The sequence below is a fragment of the Megalobrama amblycephala genome, linkage group LG5, assembly GCF_018812025.1.
Source record: "Megalobrama amblycephala isolate DHTTF-2021 linkage group LG5, ASM1881202v1, whole genome shotgun sequence".
NCBI classification, from domain to species: Eukaryota; Metazoa; Chordata; class Actinopteri; order Cypriniformes; family Xenocyprididae; genus Megalobrama; species Megalobrama amblycephala.
The window spans coordinates 21,207,245-21,219,792 of record NC_063048.1 but is presented as its reverse complement, the minus strand read 5'-3'; the positions used below and the strand labels follow the sequence as shown (position 1 = coordinate 21,219,792).

The following is a 12,548-nucleotide window of genomic DNA, read 5'->3' as shown; positions in this document are numbered from 1 at the left end:
TTAAATATTTTTAAACCATAAAATGTGATTGCCTACTTACAGTAAAGAAATAGCATTTTACCTCAAAGAATACTCCACATTAAATCTGCCCTTTACTTCTTGTTTAAAGCAATTTCTTTCACCTAAATTTGTATAGAGAGGTTGTAGCGCTATACCACAATTTCATGATCTGACATTATAAACGTTAAGATGTCATGATCTTGCCTCTTTCTCAATTCTAGTTGTATTTAAAGCAACTAGAAGTAGCTACAGTAAATGGTGGAACAATCCCTCTGATGCTAAAGTGAGATGTATTTCTAAAGCACACAATGCTAAGAGAGCAGGAGAGGCACTACACTCTCTCTCCAGTTTCTGGGTCACCCTACCACTTTCAGTTACTTAACCGGTTTCTTCAAATTCTGAAGGGATATTCGCCTAGAAAGCGTGCATTAAAGCACTCACTTTATACTGGTAATCAATAGCTGTCACTCATCTTAATTCATTGCGATATCACAAAGTTCTGCTAATCGATTAAGCTAACTGTACAATGAATATCTTATTTAGCCTACATAATGTCTACGAATTATAACATGAGGATTTGAGTGTGCAGATCTCAGCATTGGACAAAAACTCTGGCGTTTTGAGCACTGAGGGGATTCTAACTTAAACACGTCTGATTGGTCATTGCGTTCAAGAAATCTTTACATATGTTTGTGATTGGCTATATTGCTCAACGCTGCAAAAATACATTGTAAATAGAAAAACCTATTTATATTAGTTTCGACGCTCTCGAGTACAATCACCAAATCTGTTTATGTATGTCAAATTTCGCACACTGAACAAAACTTCGGTGTTTTAGCAGTTACTAATCTGAACGCCTCTGATTGGTCATTGCATTTATAAGCTCAACAGAGTTGTGTGTGATTGGCTATAGTGCGCAATTCTCTAAAACGCGTAAAAGGTATGATGCAGCATGAGCAGATCTAAATTTAATGCCGCAATCGACACTTTTCATTTCATTTTCATTTTCACTTTATTACTAGATTTAGTTTAAATGTGCAGGTGCATTTTGGGCCAGAGCCCCCGTTAATTTTTGACCCTCCGCATATGGTTTTCCACGTCATTTCTAGCAAAAAAATAACTACTATAGTAATTAATTATTTGTTTAGTTCTAACCAAAGCACACTCTATTTAGCTGTGAATCATTAAACTTACGCTGCCTCAAAAGTCTGTCCAAAATCAGTTTTGTGAGGTAACCTTCATCCACAAACGCTGCCTGCAGAGTCATTGCCTATAAGGCAGCGAGGTAACAAGTCAGCTGCCTAAGTTTTCGGATGCAGCCATAAACTCAGAGTGGCTGATGAATCCATGCATAATACAGTCATTAGGCTACTCTTGCTTGCTGTGGGAACAAAAGCAAAATTCTCCATTTATATACCTCACAGTTAGGGCCCTTTCAAGGATGGTAACTTTAACAATAACGATAAAGATAATAATAAAAATTATTATAAATATAAAAGAAAGTCCACACCACAACTATAACAATAATGGCACAGAGAAACAATATCGTTGGAATCACTTTCAGAACGATATTTTCCAGCTGATAAACAATTTTTTAAAAAACAGCCAATCTGACTCCATCCTGCTATAAGAGCTCAAGCATTTAAAGGTGTTAGCAAAAAAAGAACAAATTAATTTTTTCACCTCATACTCCAATTTTTTTTGTGGATCAGTAGAATAATTATACCAGGTGGGTCCTATAGGATGAAAATGTTTGGTAACTTTTAATGGTCATTGATGTTTGTGTGTTAGCTCCCCAGCTGTGTGAGTTTGTTGCTCTGTGTGAGACTATTCAAGCAGAGAACCTGCTGAGTCTGTGAATGGTGAATAATGAATTGTTCAGGCCCTGACCCCACGCTTAATGACCTGCTCAGTCCATGTAGCTGTATAAATAATGACCAAATCCATTTTGTCAAGCAATTAATTGATTAAAATTGACACATTATACAATGTGTCTTTTATTTTCATAAGTAATTGCAGACCTGTCATAAGAATTGTTGAGAGATTTCTACTCAATAGTGATGCAGTACAGGTTGTGGAAACAAGCTCCGGCACTATTTGTTTATAACGGGTTTCTGTGGAAAAGAAATGCAAGGAAAGAACTGAAAAGTGGAAAGACAGCTTATGTGTTAAATAGGGGGAGCCAGAGCGAGCAGTTTCATGTTTTGGAGCTGGTTTGTTATGAGAGCAAAGTCCGTGTTAGCATAGGACACTTGTAGGTAAATTTGTACAGGGCAGGTGGTTTCCAATTGGATGATGGTGCATATGTGGGTCATTTTACTGAGGGAAGAAGCCATGGTGGAAGCAGATGCCTCGCAGTCTTACAACACACCACTGACCTCTGCCCCTACGGCCTCTATCAAATAAACACACGCTCTCTCTCTTGCTCTATATAATTTATTTAATGTTTTATCTTTCGCCCTTTATGTCACTTGAACACATTGGCACTCACACAAACACAAAATGCAAGCAAACAACACAACCTTGACACATATGGGGCAATGTTACATAAGAATTGAGTGCTCTGCTGGGTCTGGTTTGGACTTTTTGAAATGAAGACCTAAGGTTTCCATTACAGACTTTGACTCTGACCAGGGTCATGTCCTGATCCTGTACCTTCTGACATTTCTGCTTTCAACTTAATATAATGGTAAATTACTGTTGTGTGCATTTCATATAGGCTATACACTGTATGTATATATATATATATATATATATATATATATATATATATATATATATATTTATCATGCATAAAAAAAAAAATGGGCAAGCTTAAGCATTTAAGCGAGTTTGACAAGGGGAAAATTGTGATGGCTAGACAACTGGGTCAGAGCATCTCTAAAACTGCAGCTCTTGTGGGGTGTTCCTGGTCTGCATTGGTCAGTATCTATCAAAAGTGGTCCAAAGAAGGAACAGTGGTGAACCGGCGACAGGGTCGTGGGCGGCCAAGGCTCATTGATGCACGTGGGGAGCGAAGGCTGGCCCATGTGGTCCGATCCAACAGATAAGCTACTGTAGCTCAAATTGCTCAAGAATTAATGCTGGTTCTGATAGAAAGGTGTCATGATACATAGTGCATCACAGTTTGTTGTGTGTGGGGCTGCATAGCCGCAGACCAGTCAGGGTGCCCATGCTGACCCCGTCCACCGCTAAAAAGCGCCAACAATGGGCTTGTGAGCATCAGAACTGGATGACGGAGCAATGGAGGAAGCTGGCCTGGTCTGATGAATCACGTTTTCTTTTACATCACGTGGATGGCTGGGTGCGTATGCGTCGCTTACCTGTGGAACACATGGCACCAGGATGCATTATGGGAAGACATCAAGCCGGCGGAGGCAGTATGATGCTTTGGGAAATGTTCTGCTGGGAAACCTTGGGTCCTGCCATCCATGTGGATGATACTTTGACACGTACTGTACCACCTACCTAAGCATTGTTGCAGACCATGTACACCCTTTCATGAAAGCAGTATTCCCTGGTGGCTGTGGCCTCTTTCAGCAGGATAAAATAAAGGTGACTTGACTTGACACGTGTTGTTTTCCCGTTAGAAAATGACCGGCCTACAAAAAATTGCTTGTACATCACTTGTTATGCTATATTATCAGCCAATATAGGATTCAATATTTTTGTCAACTTGTTTTCTTTCAATTAGGACAGGCTTTGTATTTATTTTCGAAACTGACTGATTATAGGCCTCAAAAATGAACATCCATTGAAAATGAATGGGGGAGATCGAAAATAAAAGAAACATTTAGTGTTCAGGAGCATGTTCAGCATGTTCATGTTCACACATGTGTGCTTGCAAAGATTAAGGCCTCTGACCTGTGCACGTGTAGATACATGCACATTCATGCTACCAAGCACATACAGTCACACACGTTCATGTACTCAAACTATTTAGAGTATTACAGGCTTTCTTTTTCACAGAGATGAGATTATCTCCTCGGATCAATTAGGCTCACATCACTGAGGCCTACGATCAAAAAAACAAAACCTGTTCTAATTGAAAGAAAACAAGTTGACAAAAAGATTGAATCCAATATTAGGTTATAATATAGCATAACAAGAGATTTATTTATTTATTTGTTTGTAGGTCAGTCATTTTTGACTTTGTTCCATTTTGTACAAAATAAAAGCATTTCAAAACAAACTTCTGGGTTAAAAAAATTAAAGCACAGTAGTGTAATAAACAGTGGACATTTTTTTCATTTGTTGTTGAATATTGACATATTTATCCACAAATAATGCTTTTTTCAAACTGAGGTCCATAAGTTCAGATCAGTGAGGCCTACAATCATTCAGATCCAAAAAGAAATACAAAACCTGTCTTAATTATAAGAAAACAAGCTGACAAAAAGATTGAATCCAGTATTTAGTGATAATATAGCATAACCAGATATTTACATGCATTTTATACAGGGAACACAAAAGATGTTGCAGGGTTTTTAACACAGCACAGGGTTGAGACTAACCAGTTTAGATGGAAAGGACCTTGTGACTAGAGCTGAAGACCTTACAGTACACTGTTAACGATTTCCCTGTATTTTTACAGTACAGTACTGGCAGCAGGGTTGCCAGCAATGTACTAGAATGCAATTTTACAGTACAAAGAACAGTACTGTATAACTAATTAACAGTATTTTACTGTTTTTTTACAGTATTTTGTAATTTGACCCATTTTTACTGTATTTTACTATATTGTAATATATATTGTTATTTTACTGTTAAATATTACTTATAATCATTGCTAATAATTATAAAATATATAATTATATAATACATAAATTAGAATAGTATATACATACTATAGTTAGTAATATTACAATAGTACTATACTACAGAATAACATTACAAATCAAAAGGCAAACCAAACAGAGTAAATTAAAAAATGTATTTTTATTCAATCAATATATTTAAACATTTCAAAACATTTCAGAATTGTCACCATCTTTCGCCCCATCAGCAATGGCCCTGGTACTGTGCATCAGCAATTTGATTTATCTTAAAAAGTGAGCAAAAACAACAAGTGTCCCACAACCTTCACCCCTAACTGAAGGGCACGTGGATGGTTGCAAACAGGCTACAGTCCCTCAGTGTGAAGTCTTCCATTTAAACACAAAGGACCGAACAAAGCTGTTGACATGCAGGTTGATGGCCAGCACTCTGCACCACGTCCTGATCTTCTGCTTACTCCCTGTCGGGCAGTACATTTCTTCCCTTCAATGCCGAAACTGTAACAAAGTCAAAGCACACACACAAATACACATATTACAAAAACTGTTATCCACAGCACCAATAAAGATGATGAGACAGTGTAAGATAGAAATGTCAAATGAAAATTCTGTAGCAAAACAAAATGCAACTTATTTTTAAAGTTTAAAAGGTTGTATTATTATGGCTAATACTTACAAAATACTCATATGCTTCCTTGTGACAGCAATGCACTTCCCAGGATGCAAAGACAAGTGGATCACACTGTTGGAAGAAATCAAAATAAATTGTTATTCATTGATGTTGCTTGTTAGGGATAGGCTAACACATACACTGTTGCCACATGCATTTCGGCCTACTTCAATAACACATCTAGGTTAGTAAAATATTATCCTTGACCTTGCTAAATATTTTGCAATGGCATGCATTATACTTGCTTTGTTGTCTAATAGATAATTATTAACGGTGATAAAAGTAATTTACACACCAATTCATATTTTTTTTATTATTATCATAATCGTTTATTGTCATTACAATCACTATACTACAGAACAGGGTCTTCTTGCCTAAATAGATGCAGTAATAATCTCGTCAAGTTAACAATAGCCAATCTCTCTGACCCCAAACCACCCATTTACAGTACGTTTCAAGTGAAACTTAAGTATTTTCGTTCTGGGCCGTCTTCTTCCATGTTTTTGTGCCTAAGCACTAACTGTGATGACCGCGGCCGCTGCAGCCGTCAGTGGACTGCAATATAATACGTTTGAACTTGTGTGCACCGTCAGTGTACGACTATAAAAGTGCTTGTTTTGTCACTGACAGGCTCGGATCGGAAACATTATGGAAAGGATCCCCACAGGAATAGACTTTTTTTTCAATCGCAAGATCATTGTTTAAACACAAACGGCCGTCTATCGATCTCCCAGCAGATCCCAACCTCGCGCACATTAGTAAAACAAACTTCGTTCAAACTCGACAGAAACAAATTAAAACTCACCAAACCCGTTTCGGTTCGTCTTTCCACGGTTCCAACAATCATCGACATCGAGTTTGGTCGAAATAAACCCGAAGCTAATACACTGAGTTAGATTTTAAAATGTCAGGAGAGCAGAGGGGCGAAACAGCGCGTAACGTTACACGTCTAATAACGGTGTTTTCGACTACAGCTAGCAGCATTCGCTGCCTAAATGTTTAGTTTCATTCCAGAAAAAAAAGAATCACTTTGTAAAAACCTAATAGTAAAATTAACTTACCGAACTTCCAGAAATACACCGTTCTGCTTCTCCAGTCACCAGCGGCTGTGTTCTTCTGTCTGTGTGATCCTGTATTATTGCCTGGTATATTACAGCAGGGTTACAGCAGGGTTACACACTAAAATATACTGTAAAATATTCCCGCTCAATCAAAATGACCCAGAATGCAATATAAATTACAGTATTTTACTGTAATATAGAAATGTGTTACTGTACCTACTGTAGGTTTTTACAGTACTGTGCTGCTAAATCTACAGCGATATTACAGTGTAACAGTGTAGCTAAACCCATTAATAGACACAGTACTTCCTTGTAAATAAATTCCAGCACAGCGCTACAACAACCTATAATGAAATGACCTTTCACAATAGATAATGCTTTACAATGAACTCTGTTAGAAAGCTACATATTGCAATTTAACTGTTCAATAAAATACATTACTCACTTGTTGCATAATAAAAATGCCATCTCCGCGTTACTTTACAACATTTCAAATCCCTGAGTTCTTCTCGCCATCACCAAAAAGCCAAGCCAATATTGATTCTCATTTTATTACAAGCTCTACCACTTTGTCTTTTTGGCAGCAGACTCTCCTTTGTTCAGCGTTTTTTTTAAAAATGGCTAATTCTCCAGAAGTTTGAGCTCCATGTCAACCTTTCTCAGTCATTGTGACAACAATCTTATGCCACTCCCACACCACACATGCATCAATGTAGCCTGAACTTTTCTCTATTTATAGATATGTCAAGACATGCACAGGTGAGGAGAAAACCATCATGCTATGTCTAAAATATAAATTATAACAAACTTACTATAGTGAATCAGGGTAAGAAAAAACACACACACATTCCAAACATTTTGAAAGAAGCATTGATGATGTATTGACTCATTTCAATTTTGTTAATTCTGAACAAAAAAGGTTACATAGTGTACCTTTAAATACATTTTAACAATTTAAAAAAGTAAAATTTAATTTAAATAAAAATTTAATGTAATTTTAAGTCTGGGGGGTTATGGTTAGTCTAATAATAATTATTATCATATTTTAAGAATGGAGATGGCACGTTGTTACATAGAAAGCTATTTATTTAAATATCTATTTAAAAAGTTTCTTAGAAATACTGTTGAAGAGAAGAACATTGATCAGATTAATCCTATATTTACTACCTATATTCCTATTCCTATATTTACTATCCTATATTTACTATATTTATAAGTAAATAAATCAATTAGCAGATTAGCAGTCTGCAACCATTGAGCGAAAACTTGTAAACAAACATGCGTACGTGACATTAGTCTGGTAGGGTCATGACTGGAAAGTAGACAAAAACAGAAGCCTGTGTGCTCCTCTCAAATATGCTCACCATGCACATGCACAACCCCTGAACATAAGATCACAGGTTCCTCTTTGATCTGCATATGTACATCACTGAAAGAAGGACCACGGCCTTCTTATTAAATATGTACTCGCAGATGGTAGTTTGGTAAAGTTGCATCAAAGTTTTTCACTAAAATTGCTTATATGGTGGGTGTTTTGTACTGAATGTGCCAGTGCAGTGTTCTGCCAAAGTATAATTCCCTTTGAAATCTGTCACATGTTGGCCAACAAGTCTCAATCAATAGTCTGTAATTCATATGCTTTTGGCTGTGTGTATGTGTGTTTTGAGTAGGTGGAAATGTTTTCTTTTGTACCTGGACTGAGAGTGATCATTTCCAGCATGTGTGGGACTTGTGTATTGTGTTGTACATGCATAAATGGCATGCCATGTACAATTCCAAAGTGTAACTGACAACAATGACAGATTTTATTTTATTTATTTATTTGTAGAAAAAACCTGGAATAATTCATATCTGTGCATTTACAATGAATCCACATTTTTGGAATGTATGTTGCCCAATCAAAATCAGGAATTCAACAAAAATATGGTATAAAGAAAATTTATATGATCAACTTTGACAATACTGACTTATTGCAAAAAAAAAGAAAGAAAGAACAATTCTGTACAGACTGAATTGCATCAAAAACTTTACCCATAGCTTTTAGTATACGAATAATTGTAAGCTACACAAAGAACAATGAAAGCTCTAGCGCAAGTTCTGCCAGGAAGACTCAATGTTACGTCATCAATTAATTAGAGCTAACCAATCATTATCTTGCACTTGGAGTATAAAAGATTGCTAACACATGTTTGAGTCCGCAGATGCTGACGCAAACCTTCACCTCCATCCTCCCCACCACCACCAGGATGGTCCCTGTCCATACCTCCCAGGGGGTCAGCTATGCCCCTGCCTTCATCTTCAGGCAGGAAATGCAGAGTCTGCAACCCTTTAGGATCTGAGCTACGGACGGGGCCTACGCCAAAGAACTTTCTTACAACATTTTGCTTGCTGATTGTTAATAAATATGGTTGTCACGTTATCTTACCTACCCGAGTCTTTCTGGTAGAACTAATAGCTCTCTGTACAGAGAACGCTACATAATACTCACAGATATACAGACAGAAAGCCTGAGATTATATAAACACAGCTTTTCATTTTAGGTTTTGGCAAAAGTTCATGTTTGAGTTGGTGTCTTATCCAGTAGCCCCTCACTGCAGAACACTCAAGATCCAGGGGGCGGAGTCGGGTAGGTTAAGGGATATGTAAAGTGGGAGGAGTTGGATCCCGCCCCCTGGATTTTGTGTTCTGCAGTGAGGACCATCTCGTCTTATCAGCTGTCAATGTGTGCAATTACAGCACATTCCGCTCTCCACCTAGGGCCATGTTCACACAGAAGCAGAATAAGGTTGTCAGACCTGTATTTGAGTCCTTAATACGGTTATGTTCACACACAGTATGGTTATTTACGGCTGTGGCAACCGCATTCTATAACCGAACTCACACCCGTAAATTTTCAGGACTCACAACTGCATTCTGAGAATTTTCGCACTTTGTGAACGGAACCGTACTGAACAACTAGTTGTCTGTCACGGCATACAGTGCGAGAGAGCCGCTCTTCTAAGGTGTTTTGTGTGTGGTTTCGCTTTCGGTAACTTACAGCGCCAGAGATATGAGCAGTGCGTCATCTTAAAGTGTTAGATCCAGTCACTGTTCTCCACCGGAGCTGCTCCCGTCAGTTTTGTGTTTTTTTTCCAAATTCACATGCTGTGTCATGCGCGACACGTTGCAAAGGACGTGACACGCGAGTGCAACGGTTAAAGACTACAGCTAGCGCGTGTTTACATGCTGCTGTTGGTTAATGAATTTTGAATTGGATACACCCGCAGTTCAGTTGGTTTCGTGTCATGTCAAAAGTGATAATACTTTTCAGTTTTATGGACGTTGCCATCTTTAATATTACGTTGGTCACTGTCGTTATGCTTACTAGTAAGAATACGGGCTTGACTCTTGTTGCACGTTCATACAGACAGTGTTCCAGACGCTACTGTAAAATGGATTCCGATGGCCTGGGCGAAGGTATAATGCGTGTATGTCTTTTCAGCGCCCCTGTGAAATTCACTTAATTTTTAGAATTAAGTTTCAATTTTACTTTAGCTGCGCACTTAATCTGACTCCAATTTCAAACGATTACTCTTAGATCGTGTTTCTAATTAGGAATTCGGGGTATCCCGTAGTTTCAATTATTCGTTCATTACGGACCTGATGCCGCACAGGGATATACTCGCCCCGGGTTTGCGGTTATCTTCACAGACACAAACTAGCCAGTCTGATCTTCATCAGAGGGTGTAATAAGTTAGCTAATAACTTTAACTTTAATATATGTGGGTGTACTGTGTGTAATTATTATGTATAAATACAAACACATCCATGAATATATCTGAGAAATATTTACAAGTATATGTATTTATTTATATTTTTATATAATTTATATTATATATAAATAAATTTTTTTGTACATAAATAACATATTTCTCTTAAATATATACATTAATTTGTGTGTATTTTTATATACATATTATTTACACACATTACTCACACATATATTATGCAAACTCAAACTTTTATTTTGTATGCAATTAATCGTTTGACAGCCCTAAATAACTTTTAGTCAGTTGCCTACTGCTCATTCGTAAAAAAAAGTGTATTTAATTTAGCCACTTCCATACATCTTGCTAAATCAGTGATAGACAGAAATCAAAAGGTCTTCAAATGACGTGCCTATACTGCTCCATTCATTCTTGATCCTTCAGTTTGTTCTATCCTGGACACAGATTTACATCAGCCTCCAATAATCTACTGGTCATAATGATTTCAGGAGAGTCCAGAATAAATCAAAGGAGTGGGTTATCAGATATCTTGAAAAGACTACACCCAAAAAGGAGAACAAAATTCTCATAAGTTTTCAGTCTTTCTCATAATATAAGTTACTGCTGTAAAATTGAGACCATTTTACCAATCGCACTGAGACATTTAAAATGATACCAAACATGAAAGTGAGATACACAAGATACATCATACATAGAATATGCATTCTTGGAGAACTTTTAGTGACTTGAAATGAAGGGAAAGGAAGAGAGTAGGAGTTGGGGGGGGGGGGGGGGGTACATGAGTGAGGAGAGTTTGGGCAAGGCAGTGTCCTATTTCTTTGAGATCTTCTCCTCAGATGAGTTTTATTGCTTTATTGCAGGGTGCTTGATTTCAGCTTTTTGCCTTAGCAGGAAAATCAAGTCTTACACTACTTTTATGAAATCCAGTTCAAATATATAAATAATTGAGAAATAGCTTTTTCTGAAGGAAGCAAGTTTTAGGTAAGCTTAGTTTTTATGCTTGAAAGACCTTGTTTTCTGTTGACTGTGCATGAGAATCTACACATAAAGTCATGGAAAGGCAATACATATTTAAATGACCGTATGAAAGAAAAGACAGATCTCTGCAACGTATGTAAATAAATGCAAGTCCAATAAGAAATTGCATTTTAAAAAGACAGCACACTTAAGGCTGACATTTTCAGTAATTTTCATGTAATTTTCATGTAATTTTCACCATTTCAGACAAGAGGTTGAACCCAAAAATGAATTTATCATCATTTACTCTCTCTCATGTTGTTCCAAACCTGTCTTTCATCAAGTAATTAGTTAGTCCTAAGTATGTTTGCAATGTTAAACTTGAATGGTAGCCTAATAATTAGTGATCACACTTTAGCAATCAGCTCAAACAACACTGCTAAATGAATAATAGCTTTTTACTAACTGAGGAACTAGTTTTAATTACTGACACTTACCACCATGAATTAGGCCCATGGCTTTAGTTGGAATTACAAGAAGTTAAAGTTGCAATTCTTAGTTTTCAGGTGTAATTATACGTAAAGTTATGAAAAATAAAATCACATTTTTGGTGAAGTAGCAATACAAGATACCACAACATATTATTTTCATGTTTGCTTTTTTGTTTCCGAGGCTGGTGCCCCGGGAAATTGCAGTACCTAATCTTTCTTTGCACTCATACACAACACAAGTTCTGCCAATCCCTGCACCTCTAGCTGTACTTTATCCCTGAAAAACATTGTGAACCAAAGTCCTCTGCTACTATGAATAACGGTCAAGAGAACACCATCTGCTCTATCAGTAGCCATGTGGATTTTGTCCAGTTTCATAGGTTAGTCCAGAGTTGCTGCGGAACAATCATTCTCTTTACACTATGTCTATTTGTATACTTACATGTGTGAACATGAATGAATGGTGTCTGTTATATGATCTTTCATGTATGTCATGATATGTGCAGTTCTCTGCCAGATTTTAAAGGTGATACAGCTTAGAGTCAGGAATAGAAGAAGCTCAGGCATTCATATCCAGTATCACAGGCACATTGCTAGTGTGAAATGCCCTTCCTTGGTGCTGAAAACACACTCTTAAAGCCACCTGCTCATAAAGAAAAGAAATAGTACTTTTGAGAAATGTTGTACACATGGAGATCACATGACCAAACAAACTTTTCAGTATCCATGTGGACCCTGCTGAAAAATCCATCATTGCTGGTCATTATAGCATAAGGTGTGTTTTGTACGCTGGAACACCATGGGATGGTAGTTGCTGGGACCAGCTT

At 37.2% G+C, this 12,548-nt stretch overlaps 1 long non-coding RNA gene across 2 annotated transcripts; it reads right to left on the bottom strand.

The window, feature by feature from the left end:
* Positions 1-4,919: 4,919 nt before the first annotated feature.
* On the bottom strand, positions 4,920-7,964 carry LOC125268214. Of its 2 annotated transcripts, XR_007184837.1 has the most exons (4): positions 6,952-7,964; positions 6,507-6,587; positions 5,452-5,517; positions 4,920-5,273 (listed from the first exon to the last, which is right to left on the bottom strand). It is a non-coding gene; the product is annotated as an uncharacterized LOC125268214 (long non-coding RNA). The 2 variants fall into 2 exon arrangements; XR_007184836.1 differs by having other exon boundaries at positions 6,507-7,964.
* Between the last annotated feature and the right edge of the window lie 4,584 nt (positions 7,965-12,548).